The 15,864-nt window shown below is 45.4% G+C and overlaps 1 protein-coding gene across 5 annotated transcripts in view; it reads right to left on the bottom strand.

Annotated features, from left to right (window-relative positions):
* The window catches only part of LOC126184543 (cAMP-regulated phosphoprotein 21), a 1,287,166-nt gene that overhangs the window by 605,694 nt on the left and 665,608 nt on the right, over nucleotides 1–15,864 (bottom strand). For all 5 annotated transcript variants that reach the window (XM_049926953.1, XM_049926952.1, XM_049926954.1 and 2 more), the window contains exon 6: nucleotides 7,664–7,768. The gene's annotated coding sequence lies outside the window, so the exon portion shown is untranslated. The remainder of the gene's footprint in view (nucleotides 1–7,663; nucleotides 7,769–15,864) is intronic.

Below are 15,864 nucleotides of genomic sequence, written 5' to 3'. Positions count from 1 at the left end.
TTGGACTTCATGATCCGGCGGCTGCTCATATGTCACACATCACGCCGGTAAATGCCAAACGACTCCTCGCTTGGTGTAAGGAGCGTAAACATTGGACGATTGAACAGTGGGAAAACGTTGTGTGGAGTGACGAATCGCGGTACACGACTTGCTCGATCCGTCAAGGCTAAGGGTGGACCAACACCATATTGAATTCTAATATTACCGATAGAGGGCGCCACGAACTTGTAAGTCATTTTCAGCCAGGTGTCCGAATACTTTTGATCACATAGTGTAAGTCTCTGTATGGTTTGAAGGAAGCTAGCCGAAATTAGGATCGGAAAATAGACAATATACAGCTTTAAATAGGAATCAATAGTCAAGAATTGATACCTGTATATATTATTCAGTAGGCAAATCAGTAATGTTATTCTTTACTGCGTGTGTGGATGAAATACTAATTTTTGCTAGCCATCACTGAAAGAAAATAAAACGAAAGAAGAACTAAAACAAAAATTTTGCTTAAAATATAATGGTGAGGTGAAGCAATTTGTTGACTTAAACATGACCAGAAATCGGGAAAATGGTGTGATAAAACTAAATAAAAAGGAACTACATCAATGAAGTATTGGATTTTTTTGGAATGTCAGAATGCGGACCTGCTCGAACTCCCATTGAAGTGTAGGGAAAATTTCATAAAAATCCTACTGAAAGGAGAGAAAATGTGTTCTACATACAAGTCATACGCTGTCTGTAGTATCTTGCACAACCGACAAGACCGAAATTTAGTATGCTGTAAACAAGTTGTCAATACTGCAGTGATCCAAAGAACCAAAAACGGCTCGGCGTGAATTGATTTCTCAGGTATCATCAGGGAACTGGATCTGCGGCTATGTTATAAGTTTTCATTGACTAATAGATTACGTTCTGACCTGCAGGTTAATCCTTGGAGTTAGTAACGTTACGTTTTACTTTTCATTTTTTGTAAATAACCTCGTAAAATTTCCTTCACAGACTTTATCGTGTAATGAAAAAAGTTTATGTTTGTGCTGTATCAAGTCCATTTACTGAAGAAGGTCTCGTTGGCAGTGGATCAGCACGTTGAGGCATCTATCAGAAAAAGTGGTTCGACCAAATTGCGAATTAGTGATGGCGATCAGAACCTCACATCTCTCATATGACAGTTGCTAAGAGAAATGGCACAGGGATTTATGACAGCAAGCATCGTTCAAGAAGAATCACAACGATCTTTGCTCCAAGCCTTAATGCAAGGCAGACACGCCTTGTAGAACAGCGGCAGCAACCTCCAGCTTAAGGTCGCAGCTGTAAAACAACCGTCAAGCTTTCGTTTCCAGTTACCTGTGGGACGGAGGTCCATCGCGAAATTGAACATTGCGGAGAAGAGCAAATACTTGAAGGCCAGTGAACAGCACTGTAGAGGTGGAAGAAGTGTGAAACTTCCTGTTAGATTAAAATTACGAGCTGGAGCAGGACTCGAACCCGGAATCTAGCCTTTCAATTGTAGTGCCCTACCGACTGAGCTATTCATGCACGACTGACGAACACTCCTCTTAGCTGTCATTTGCAAGTACATCTTTCTTACCGAATCTTACTGAAGTTCTGCAACATACCTTGCAGGCTAGCACTACTATAAAAATGGAGCAGACCTCACGAAAGGCAAGTATCTGGGTTACATTCCAGGTCCGCCACACAATTTTAATCTGCGAGTAAGTTTTACAACAGTGCAAATTCCTCTATATAGTGAAATATTCGCTCAATAAAAGACCGTTCGACGAGTGTTGCGACTCAACATGTTGAACATCACTGCAATTTTATCTGCGCCAGATACCTGGAAACAAATGCAGCTGTATTGCAGGATGAAGCCCATTAACTAGACTCAGCCAATTTCATTCCCCAACGCCCATATCCGCTCCCTGCTCTAGTCATAGATTCCAGTTGATCCCGTAATCGCCAAAATATGCGTAGATGGAAAGTCGCCAGAAATAAATGCAGGTCCTCCTTGAATCCATGGCACAACGTTTCGAGGCTCAGAGTTAAGCACGTTCGGAATTCACAGTATTATTTGCACAGTAACACATCATATAGTTTTTTTGTAATAATAATTATTTATGTAGTTATTCTTTTAGTGAAGCTGCTACGGTCGCAGGTTCGAATCCTGACTCGGGCATGGATGTGTGTGATGTCCTTAGGTTAGTTAGGTTTCAATAGTTCTAAGTTCTAGGGGACTGATGACCTCAGATGTTAAGTCCCATAGTGCTCAGAGCCATTTGAACATTTTTTAGTGAAGCTTAACCCTACGTTACTAGTAACAACTACGATTGCAGTAGGGTATAAAACAGGACTCTATGTACTTAATTTGGTACTGTAGCTGTCACTGTCAAATGTAGATGTTGTCGTGCGGTGGAGGAATGTTGGACATGGATGGAAACTGTCAGGATGCGCCGTATTAAAATTCGGCGTGATCTTCAAGCATTTTATTATTCCCAGCTACAGTGCCGTGTTCCCCTCTGTCTACGTCACAGGGTCCAGCGATGTCGAGGACGCCACTTCACTGTCTCCAAAACAGCTTGGTGCAGAAGGGCTACCTCAGCAACCCGTGCAGCGTACTGCGGCGTGCCGGCCGTGTTCAGCCGCGGTGTTTTGACGACATCAGGATGCGCCGGCAGCCAACTCAGCGGCCTTCGTCTTCATTGCCTCAGCGCCGCAGGGCGGCCCGCTGCGTGCTTCTTCGCCGTTGTGGTTAAGATCACGGGTGACAACACGCGCCCGTGACCCAACTGCCAAATCTGCGGCCCTCGCCTCGGTATGCCTCCGGCGTGTGTTGGGAGCCAACAAGACAGCCCACGGTAGCGAATTGTGGAGTGGCCCGCCGCTGTCTGGCCACAGACCCCGCGTTGGCCTCAGAGGGTCGAACCAGCGACCCGCCGTGGACTGGAACACTGACGCCCCATCTGCTGCTACATGTAGCCAGTGGTGTGACACGGCCCGCTGTCCAGGAGAGCTGCCACACTTTAATCCCCCTCGTTAGAAAACCGGCGCCTATTTATACGGGGCTGTGGGCCTCTGTTTTGATGACGCGCCACTCCGAGTCATGTACTCATAACACCTAGGTTGGGCCAGTGGGTTTTTCTTCGAAATGACATGTGTATGATATCTGTACAATGTTTGGTTCTTGTGCAATAAATAATTGAAAGTGTTCCCGGACTTAGCCTATAGCATATGAACGACATTCCAATTACACTCCTGGAAATGGAAAAAAGAACACATTGACACCGAAGTGTCAGACTCACCATACTTGCTCCGGACACTGCGAGAGGGCTGTACAAGCAATGATCACACGCACGGCACAGCGGACACACCAGGAACCGCGGTGTTGGCCGTCGAATGGCGCTAGCTGCGCAGCATTTGTGCACCGCCGCCGTCAGTGTCAGCCAGTTTGCCGTGGCATACGGAGCTCCATCGCAGTCTTTAACACTGGTAGCATGCCGCGACAGCGTGGACGTGAACCGTATGTGCAGTTGACGGACTTTGAGCGAGGGCGTATAGTGGGCATGCGGGAGGCCGGGTGGACGTACCGCCGAATTGCTCAACACGTGGGGCGTGAGGTCTCCACAGTACATCGATGTTGTCGCCAGTGGTCGGCGAAAGGTGCACGTGCCCGTCGACCTGAGACCGGACCGCAGCGACGCACGGATGCACGCCAAGACCGTAGGATCCTCCGCAGTGCCGTAGGGGACCGCACCGCCACTTCCCAGCAAATTAGGGACACTGTTGCTCCTGGGGTATCGGCGAGGACCATTCGCAACCGTCTCCATGAAGCTGGGCTACGGTCCCGCACACCGTTAGGCCGTCTTCCGCTCACGCCCCAACATCGTGCAGCCCGCCTCCAGTGGTGTCGCGACAGGCGTGAATGGAGGGACGAATGGAGACGTGTCGTCTTCAGCGATGAGAGTCGCTTCTGCCTTGGTGCCAATGATGGTCGTATGCGTGTTTGGCGCCGTGCAGGTGAGCGCCACAATCAGGACTGCATACGACCGAGGCACACAGGGCCAACACCCGGCATCATGGTGTGGGCAGCGATCTCCTACACTGGCCGTACACCACTGGTGATCGTCGAGGGGACACTGAATAGTGCACGGTACATCCAAACCGTCATCGAACCCATCGTTCTACCATTCCTAGACCGGCAAGGGAACTTGCTGTTCCAACAGGACAATGCACGTCCGCATGTATCCCGTGCCACCCAACGTGCTCTAGAAGGTGTATGTCAACTACCCTGGCCAGCAAGACCTCCGGATCTGTCCCCCATTGAGCATGTTTGGGACTGGATGAAGCTTCGTCTCACGCGGTCTGCACGTCCAGCACGAACGCTGGTCCAACTGAGGCGCCAGGTGGAAATGGCATGGCAAGCCGTTCCACAGGACTACATCCAGCATCTCTACGATCGTCTCCATGGGAGAATAGCAGCCTGCATTGCTGCGAAAGGTGGATATACACTGTACTAGTGCCGACATTGTGCATGCTCTGTTGCCTGTGTCTATGTGCCTGTGGTTCTGTCAGTGTGATCATGTGATGTATCTGACCCCAGGAATGTGTCAATAAAGTTTCCCCTTCCTGGGACAATGAATTCACGGTGTTCTTATTTCAATTTCCAGGAGTATATTATTAATGTTTGTCTTCGGTGGGCAATACAATTTGAGATTTTCCTTGAGTAACAATGAACGTCTTTCCGGAAAGGCCGCGATACGTTTTCTGTCTGGTGCAAAGATTGGCGATTGAATGTGTGAAAGTGGAAGACAATGTTCTTCGTTAAATGTAAAAAGAACTGCTTATTTAGTCGTGGATAATAGATGCAGAAAAATCCAGTTCATTGACAGAGGAGTAGGAATGTGCACATCGCCTACGAAACAGATTGCTTTCAAAATATTTGTACAAGTTAACCTCTGTTAAAATGTAATTAGTACGGAGGAAGTCTAATGCTTAACGACCTGCCAATGGTACTGTCAGAGTCTATAAACATAAGCTCGGCTTGGACAACGGTGGCCCGGAAACGGCCGTGTATTTTTCAAAAGAACCGACACAACAGTTTCCCTCAGCGGTTTAGGAAACTTGGAAAATCTTAATCTGAAATTCCAAACTGAGAAGGATAAAATTTTTCGGGAGAAAATTTTGTAGCTCATCTTGGCGAAAAGAAGCTACCGGTTCACAGGAGACATCCTGAGGCATCAAGAAATTGCTAATTCGGTCAAGTTGTAAAGGGAGGCCAAGGATTCCCTGCAGTAAACACGTTCCAATGGAAGCTGCAGTATTTATGCTAAAATGGTGTAGTTTGTTGCACAGGACAGAATAGCGGTGAGAGCTGTAGCAAACCAGTCGTTGGACAGAAGATAAATGAAGAGTGGAAACGTCAAACTTTGTAAGTACCATTTTTCACAAAATGTGTTTTCAGTGCTATTGTGTTCTCGGTACTCATTAGGACGTCACTAGACTAGTTACAAGTGCCAAGTCGTAGAGAAACATTTCAACCATCCACTACTAGATGGCACATGATCTTTATGTCAAACGATGCTTCCTTCTTGACTTACATGTCTTCTCCATTTAGTTGACGCACAGTTCGTGTGGAAAGCAGAGTGCATGTAAACTTTTGTTTGTATCAATAAAACACCTTTGTAATGAAAGGAGATGATTTGGGTTTCAAAAATAGTTCTACATCTACATCTACATATATACTCCACTAGCCACCAAGCGGTGCGTGGCGGAGGGCACAATTTGCGCCAAAGTCACATTTCCTCCCCTCTGTTCCACTCGCGGATCGCGCGAGGGAAAAACGACTGTCTGAACGGCTCAGTACGACCTCTTATTTCCCTTATCTTTGAATGATGATTATTATGCGATTTGAAAGTTGGTGGTAATAATATATGCTCTACATCCTCGGTGAAGATTGGATTTCGGAATTTAGTGAGCAGCCCCTTCTGTTTAGCGCGTCGTCTATCTGCAAGTGTGTCCCACTTCAAACTTTATATGAGTTGGACAAGTGAGCTGAAAAACAACGTGTGTCTCTAAAACAGTTACAAAATAGAAAGATCCGTTAGCGATGCTGCGATTTCCCCATCAACAGTAAAGGGATTTCCACAATAAATTCCGCAACGTCTGATATGAAAAATGGAGTTGTGCAAGAAAACAGAAGGCAAAATTGAAAATTTTTTCATGAATTTAATTTTGTTATTCTTTTTTAAATAATTAAAGAAGTATCGGAAGTGGGTTTTTATTCTATTAGCTGGTTCTGTTAGCTGAAACATTTCTGCCGTACTTCTGTACTTTTATTAACACACATAAAACTAAATGCCTCGGTATTAATGGTAAGGTTACTTGAAACAAAAACACTCTTATTGGCACTCAGTCTCCGGTATGGCACCTAGAACATTCTTAACAAATTTCTTGCCTGATTTGTCTCATTATTTTCTCCAGTGACGAGGTGAGCAGCATAACGCTGAGGTATCAGAATATCTTCTCAATATTCTAGGTTACAAATAAGTTATCTAAAGAAAGAGGTATATTGCTTTTTGATTCTCTTGATAAATGTGACATTTGGCACTTAGAACGATTGGCACTTCCACTCTTCAAATATTTTCAGAAAAGACTTCCACATACTTCAATTTTTATTAGATGTTAACTAATTTATCTTTTTCAGCAACACTTTTCTCGCTATTGGTATTCAAAATTTTATATTATGTCTATTTGAGCTGTCGCCAACTATCTTCCTGCCCAAATTGCAAAGCTCATGTACTACTTTTAATGCCTCATTTACTATTCTCATTCCCTCAGCGTCACCTGATCTGATTCGTCTAAATTCGATTATCCTATTTTTATTTTTAATGATATTTATCATATTACCTCTCAATACACTATCATTTCTATTCAACTGACTTCCCTGTTCTCTTACCGTCTCTGATATTATTACAACGTCGTTGGCAAACCTCAGACGTTGCATTTCTTCTCCCTGAACTTTAATTCCCTTTCCAGATTTTTTCTTAGTGTCCTTTACTGCTTGCAGAACGTACAGATTGAATATTGTCTGGAACATGCTATACTTCTCTCTTAATCACGTTTTAAGTATTACGTCCCTCTCCTGCCTTTCAGTTGTCAGAGCTTCAGTCTGGGCTCTGTACAAGTCAACCGCTCGCTCCCTGTATTTTTATGAGTTATAGAAGGCAATCACCTGTAATTGTTCCTGCGCACCAATCGTAACAACGACGAAACAGTTGCCGTAAGCGTCTTGCAATTAAACAAATCTGTTTCGAAACACTTTGTGTTCAGAGAACGTATGTAGACCAGATAAATATATGCAAGAATAACTGTGGGTAGAACGTGACAGCCTGGCACCTTACGGACACGTGGCTTTTCTAAATCATTTCAGACGAATGCCGATATGGTTCTACATGAAAGATTTTCTTCTCCGGTCTTGTTTAGTTGAGCTAATGATCCACTCGAAATACGTATGGGCTGAAGAGGCATTGATCCTTAATTCTCTTTCTCTTCCTTCATGCGGCTGAGAGGCGTGGACAACCTTAGGTCGGTAATTAAGAAGTTGTGCTCCAATCCTAAGAACAGTGCACAATTACGGTTCTTTAATGTTACTACATAGCATTTGCTTGGGACTCACCGAGATCTTGGTGATCCCACTAGGCGATTCCTGTTCAGACCAAGCCGTTGGCAACAACAGGTGAGTCGTTCATGGTCCGCAAATGCACGAGTCTCGAGCGCTGACCTGGAAGCATCAGAAAATACTTAGAAGATACGATCAGATACCTGTTTCGTATAACTGTGGATATTTTACGAAGTTATAAGACTAGTTAAAGTGAGCAAAAGAAATGTGCACAGGCGAGCAACTAGGAAAACAGTATTGGGAACCGATATAATAACTTTCCACGGCACATGGGGCTTGCAGTATTTTTACGAGCTTGTAACGATGAAATCTTCAGCTTAAATAGGACAGAGTTCAGGATCAGCAATGGTGGGCTGGGGAAGACACCATCTCGCCGCAGAAATAATAGTCGGCAGCTTTTACGGGCTTCCCGCAGAACCACATCGCACATCTACACTCCACTACAGTCGAGCAAATCAGTAGAGCAGCCTGTAAACACCTCTAATGTAGTCACAAGTTAGTTGGCTACGTGGTTTGTACAGAACGTGCACGGCACGTAATCCCAGGGTGGATCGTGTCGACATGTTCATAGAAGTACGAAGTTTCCACAGTATCTACGAGTATATAGTAGTAAGTCACGCATTCGAGCAAATCCAACATCAAACGACACACTAATTACATTTTCTAACGATGATATTGGACTGCTTGAACACAGAAAAGATGAGGAATGTAAAGAAGTGGCTTCAGTCAGATGTGCATATTGTTATGTTCCATTTCAATTCGATCACTCAGCAGAAAAATTTGCTCTTGAGGAAACGTAATCATTTTAAGCAGAAGGTAATATACCGGTAAGTTACGGCATTGAATGTGTGTGTGTTTTTTATTATATCGATATTTTGTTTCTTCGGTTACCAAATTTACTCTCGTAGACCTTGAATAGATGACCATTCAAATGGCTCTCGTGGTAAGATGCGCTGTTTTGCTTGCGAATGGCTCGTACCACTGTTTTCGGTATGAGCGGTTTATATTCTAAGCACCATTTCCTGCGGTTCTGAGCGCTCTAGGTATGCTTTGCTCTTGTGAGAGACGAGAAAAAATGTTCAAATGTGTGTGAAATCTTATGGGACTTAACTGCTAAGGTCATCAGTCCCTAAGCTTACCACTACTTAACCGAAATTATCCCATGCCCAAGGGAGAACTCGAACCTCCACCGGGACCAGCCGCACTAGCGCCTGAGACGGCTCGGCTAAATCCGCGCTGTGAGAGACGAGATTCCTGGCAACACGGGCATGATAAATACCCACTTGTACCAGAATTATGACCTTCACATACTAGTGAAATTAAGAGAATTATCTTAAATAGTTAATAATGCAAAAGTGAAAAGCAAACGCTGAAAAGTTCAAATACAAGTTTCTACCATGGGAGTCAGAAACAATTACACACGATGGATCAGCGTTGCCTACTGGTGAAGTGATACCTATAAGCTTCGTTACAACTCATTTCTGAGTCATGGAAGTAATAATACGATTGAGCAGAGGTGCAGCAGCACCTGCTGTAGCAGCACGAGAATAAAACAGTGGGATACAGAACGCCCGCCGCTAATCACAGCCCTGGAGAAAACATCTCCGATATAATAGAAGTTCATTATCTAGAGCGACTGATTACCCTACACTGGCTGTCCGCCAAATGTGAAGAAAAATTAACACTTTATGTTGTTCCCACTGTGTACACTCACCAGTCAATTAATGTAATTAATGTCATATTCTGTCAAAAGCCTGAATAACCACCCTTTTGCAGCACATACCACTGCGAGACGTGCAGGAAGGGAGTCAATGAGATTCTGAACGGTAACGACAGGGCTGTGGAGCCATGTCGACTAAAGCGCCGTGGCCAGCTGCGTAAGGTTTCTCGGTTAAGGATCTGCGGCACGAACAGCCCGTTCGAGGTGGACCCACAGATTCTCCACTGAATTTAAATCCGGGGAGTTTGGTGGCCAGTGGAGTACGGTAAACTCATCCTGGAGCTCTTCGAACCGCGCAAGTACACTGTAAGCTGTGTCACATGTTGCGTTGTTCTGCTGGTAGACACTTTCATGCCGAGGAAATCAAATTGCATGTATGGGTGGACATGGTCACAAAGAATATATGCATACTTGTGTTGATCTATTGTGCCAGGAATGCCACAAAAACATTCCCTGGACCATAATGCTCCCTCCTCCGGTCTTGACCCTTCCGATGATTGTTACAGAGTATTTGCTTCCAGACGTTTCAAGTCGTACTGACCAACAGCGATCTGTCCGATGTAGCATAAAAGACGAGTCATCTGAAAAGGTCATCCGTCGCGACTCAGCGGACATCCAGTTGCAATATCGGCGTGCAAATTCCAGTCTTTGTCGCTGCTGAACGGCAGTCTGAATGGAAACATGAACCAGGTGCCTGGTACGGAGCCCCTTACGCTGCAACGTTCGCTCGCTGAACGGTCGTTGAGGGGACACTGCACTGTTGGTAGCTTCTTGGTTCGTCTGAGCGGTCAGCTGGTCAACAGTTACATGTCTGTTCGACCGGACACGTCTCCACAGCCGTCGTTCACCACTGTCATCTTCAGACCGGGTGCATAACAATTGCCTTGGCGCCGGTTTTGTATAGCTTCATTTTGCCATGCACGGTGTACTTCAGCCACGACGGCAGGCGACCAGTTTCGGGAATACTTACACCTTTGGCCCGAGAGCTCATGATCATGCGCATTTGGACGTCAGATAAATCTCACCGTTTCCGCATTATGACAAGACTGCAATGTTTCCAGCGTCCCTTCTACACACTTTCTATAGCCTTCACTGCTAGTGTTGCCACATACGGTATGTGAGTTGTTATTGCACTCTGACGTCTAGCGTAGGCAGCGGTAATATTAACATGACTGGATCAATTGGTATCGGGATAGTCTCTCATGGTGAGTTCTTAATCCGTCAGTAATCGTTTCAATTCTGTCTCCTCAGCGCTTAGTTCTTAACTGAAAATAATTCACAAACACCTCCAGTTCTCTTCTACTGTCATTCTAGAAAGTTACACACTAACTTCATCCCCAAATCGTGCCTGCATCTAAGCTCGAAATTGTAGCTTACTTGCAGAAGCACTGACAACTGCTCGTAGCTATCTGCAGCAGTTCACTAATTAAGCGAGAGAGGTAGCGCGGTGATTAGGACACTTGACTCGCATTCCGGAGGACGAAGGTCCTGTTCGGCCATTCTGATTTAGATTTAGCGCGCTTTCCCTGAATGTCTTACGGCAAATTCCAGGATGGTTCCTTTGAAAGGACGCAGCCGAATTCCTTCCCCATCCTTCCTCTACCCTAGCTTTTCATCAATCCCTAATGATTTCAGTGTCGACAAGACGTTAAACTTAATCTTCCTTCCATCCTCACTAATGACACAGATATAGCATCACCATATAAAAATCTTGAAATATTTATAGTGTACTTCTGTTTTACTACATCTGCTATATAGCAATGGATTCCATTGACTTCTACAAAACTACTTTATAGACTTTGGCATACCATCTAAGATCATCGTACAGCAGGCAACGAATAGCTTCGGATCTAGTGACTATGTAAATTGAACTAACAAGCTAACTACAGAGCGATATGTATTGCCGTGATATTCGACGGAATGCCAAGAAACGAAGTACACTGCACAAAAGAATTAACGGATTACTGTTTCGAAGCAAAAGTTTGAAATATGGCTCAAAGGTGCTTACAGCCAGCCTCTATAATGGTGCAAAAGCATGACGCCCTGCGACATCACGCTCCAGCTTGAGGACGCTGTCAACAGAAGCGAAAACAAGGTCAGAGCTGAGACGTGGAAGGTGGGTTAATAATGTCACATCGGCACCAAATTTCACTACACTTCTGCCCAAGGCCACCGTGGACGTGTCACGTGATGGAACGTTCCTCACGAACCATCTTACCCACATTTCATCCCTTCTTTTGACGCTTCTGCAACGAAAGTCCGAACGGTGACACCCAGCGACGAAATCACGCGGTTTTCTTATAGGTGGCCGAGGAAAAGATATCTGACACACCGACGCTCAAAATAGACGCGTAAAGGCCTCAGAGGTGGCATAAAAGGCGTCAATGAAACCACCCCTTTCCTTGGGGCGTTGATGCCCGCACATTTTGCTGTCGAAAACGACAGTTCTGAGTGGGATGAGGATGTTCTTGACAACCTCTGACGCTGTTTGCACCGCCGGACGTTTCACTCTCTCTCTATGGACATTGTGGAGCAAGCGCGACCACAGTTCTTGCTCTAGTGTACAGTGTTGTTTCAGGACCTCCTGTTTCACGCCCTCTTGTGGCACGATCACGGAGGGATGCGACATTGACATATGCACGAATAAAATGGCAAAGAGCCCCTCTAAGACACCCACTCCCCGCAGTTTGGCAAAACCCTCCGTGGCACCTGTCCACATTTATTGGAAATTTTAGAAATGTGCCTTAACAATTCCGGCACCTCAATATTGTATTTATCCGCCGATACGAGGCAGTGAGTTTGAATTAAAATGTCCTCCCCCTGTACAGGAATTGCATGTTATGTAGTTGTGCAGGCTGTAATACATGAACGACAACATGTGGAAGGTTGGGTATGGACATGGGTCGCGAACTGATAGCCATAGCAGCTAAGGCGACAGCTTGCATAAAGCTGGAAATCCGAGTTCGAGTCCTGATCCGGCACAAATTTTCATTGTCGTCGTTCCATTACAGAGCTGATGGCTGCGCCTATTCTCAGCTGCAAATACATTTCATATGTTACACTTCGGATGAAATTCTGAGCTGCGGCCTTCTTTTGCATGTGTCTATACCTCGCTGTTCGAAGCGTCGTCGAGTCCGAGGGCGACGCAGGAAGGCGCCCCGATTTCGCATTATTACAGACGAAGGCTGTAGACGCCTTTGAGGCAAATTTCAAACTCACGCGTCGCAGTGGGAAACAATTACGGAGTTTCGAAAAAGAGATCATTTAATTCTGTTGCGTAGTGTAGAATGGCCATCCCATAGCTGATCTTAACATAACAGAGTGTCTCTTCAATGAAACGGTATCAACTTACGTTCAAGTCTGGTCCCGGTAGCTGAGTGGTCAGCGCGACAGAATGTCAACCCTAAGGGCCTGGTTTCGATTCCCGGCTGGGTCGGAGATTTTCTCTGCTCAGGGTGTTGGGCTGTCTGATCATCATCATTTCATCCCCACCGATGCGCAAGTAGCCGAAGTGGCGTCAAATCGAAAGACTTGCACCCGGCGAACGGTCTACCCGTCGGAAGGCCCTAGTCACACGACATTTACATTTTAACTGACGTTCAGACCATACGACCTCAGAACAGTTACAGAACTGGAAGAAACTCCCATACTCATCTGTCGAAATTTACTGGAAGTTCATGTCATACTAACGATGCAGCATCTAGTTACAAGCACTTCTAGACGGATGTCCGGTGACGAATGGCAACACCTCTGGTGTGTTTTCGAGAGTATGTGTTCTCCATATCGCTGTTGTATGGTGGTAGCCTACTGTAAATGAAATGAGCCTACGGCATCGTTGGCCGGGAGGCACCTACCCGGTGACGTTCGGCCGCCAAGTGCAAGTCTTATTTCAGTCGACGCCACATTGGGTGACTTGCGCACCGGTGATGAGGATGAAATGAGGACAACACAACACCCAGTCCCCGAGCGGAGAAAATCTCCAACCCGGTCGGGAATCGAACCCAGGTCCACTTGCATGGGAGGCGAGCACGTTACCACCCAGCTAAGCAGACGGACAGTAGGCTACTGTGTCTAATTGTAACTTAGATTAGTAATCTTGTAGTGGTGTGTCACCTCCGTTTCTTTAATACCGTAGAAGAAAGTTCTATCTCACTCAGAACAGAATGGAGGTAACTAAGCGGTCGCGAACTAGTTTCGGGAAATGTTCCATTACTCACGTCATTTAAGGGTGATTGGACGGGGAGTTGTTTCAATACGAGTCCAGTGTCTTGGCCACCATGTAACCTCACTCTGTGCTGATGTTGTGTATCTCTTATACAACGTGTAAGTTATGAGTCTGCGTAGTTGCAGATGCAGCTACGCAATAAAAGCATCGCTGACTCGGTTAGATATTCAATCATCGACTGGCATCAGAAGCGACTAGGGCATAGTGTTTTATTGCACAAATACATTGAGATCTTACGTCATGAATAGTTTACATTCCGAAATTTTATGCAAATATTTTCAAAAGAGGGAAATAAAATGATTGTTAGAAAGAGAACAGAATAGTAGGACTTTATTTTGTTCGGTAAGAGGTGAGGAACTGACTACGTTTTAATGATTTCTCCTCGTGAATAATAACTAGTTCGCTAAAGGATAGCGTGGAAAATGATTTGCCATACATTTAATTTGATATTTCGAAAAAATGATTCATATGTTTTGTTTTATCGTGATTAAATTCTCCGACTCTGCTAAACTGACACTGACGTCAGGACGTCATAAATTTCCACAACAGTCAGTTGTAGAAGTGGTTTGTCAGCAGTGACTTATCAATTCCAAGAGCACTCGTTACTGCATCCACCTTGTTCCTACATCCATATAAATGCAAGAAGTCACTTTTCATGAAGTTACACAAATAAATATCATATTGTCGTACCTTAATCTGTAATCTGGAATTCAGTACTGTTGGATAATGCTATTTTGCTGTGATAACGTAATTTGAACCGAAAATTTTGATAAAACGCTTCGAATAAGATCACTGAATATCAATACACACATCACAAAAAGTTTTGCATCACCTGGGATCCGAGAGTTCCGTAACCTGTATAGAAAATTGGAATAGAGATCAACATAAACATCATTTCCGCTCTTTTTACTGCTCATGAAAACCACAAATTGCATGTTGTACCACCATACAGAGAGATCTACAGAGGTGGTGGTCCAGATTGCAGTACATACTGGTACCTCTAATACGCAGTAGTACGTCCTCTTGCATTGATGCATGCCTGTAATCGTCGTGGCGTACTATTCACAAGTTCATCAAGGCACTGTTGGTCCAGATTGCCCCACTCCTCAACTGCGATTCGGCGTAGATCCCTCAGAGTTGTTGGAGGGTCACGTCGTCCATAATCAGCCTTTTTCAAACTATCCCAGGCATGTTCGATAGGGTTCATATCTGGAGAACATGCTGGTCACTCTAGTCGAGCGATGTCCTTATCCTGAAGAAGTCATTCACAAGATGTGCACGATGGGGGCGCGAATTGTCGTCCATGAAGATGAGTGTCTCGCCAGTATGCTGCCGATATGGTTGCACAGTCGGTCGGAGGATGGCATTCACGTATCGTACAGCTGTTACGGCGCCTTCCATGACCACCAGCGGCGTACGTCGGGCCCACATAACGCCATCCCAAAACAGCAGAGAACCTCCAACTTGTTGCACTCGGTGGGCAGTGTGTCTAAGGCGTCCAGCCTGACTGGGTTGCCTCCAAACACGTCTCCGACGATTGTCATGTTGAAGGCATATACGTCACTCATCGGTGAAGAAAACGTGATGTTATTTCTGAGCGGTCCATTCGGCATGTTGTTGGGTCCATCTGTTCCGCGATGCATGGTGTCGTGGTTGCAAAGATAGACATCGCCATGGACGGTGGGAGTGAAGTTGCTCATCATGCAGCCTATTGCGCACAGTTTGAGTCGTAACGCGACATTCTGTGGCTGCACTAAAAGCTTTATTCAACATGGTGGCGTTGCTGTCAGGATTCCTCCTAGCCATAATCCGTAGGTAGCGGTCATCCACTACAGTAGTAGCCCTTCGGCGCCCTTAGCGAGGCATGTCATCTACAGTTCCTGTCACTCTTTATCTCCTCCATGTCAGAACAACATCGCTTTGGTTCACTCCGAGACGCCTGGACACTTCCCTTGTTGAGAGCCCTTCCTGGCACAAAGTAACAATGCCGACGCGATCGAACCGCAGTATTGAACGTCTAAGCATGGTTGAACTACAAACAACACGAACCGTGTACCTCCTTCCTGGTGGAATGACTGGAACTGATCGGCTGTCGCACCCCCTCCGTCTAATAAGCGCTGCTCATGCATGGTTGTTTACATCTTTGGGCGGGTTTAGTGACCTATCTGAATAGTCAAAGGGACTGTGTCTGCGACACAGTATCCACAATCAATTTCTATGTTCAGGAGTTTTGGTAAACGGGGTGATGCAAAA

This window comes from Schistocerca cancellata, chromosome 4 (genome assembly GCF_023864275.1).
Source record: "Schistocerca cancellata isolate TAMUIC-IGC-003103 chromosome 4, iqSchCanc2.1, whole genome shotgun sequence".
Classification (NCBI taxonomy): Eukaryota; Metazoa; Arthropoda; class Insecta; order Orthoptera; family Acrididae; genus Schistocerca; species Schistocerca cancellata.
The sequence above is the reverse complement of the archived record's forward strand: the minus strand, read 5'-3'. Positions and strand labels throughout refer to the sequence as shown.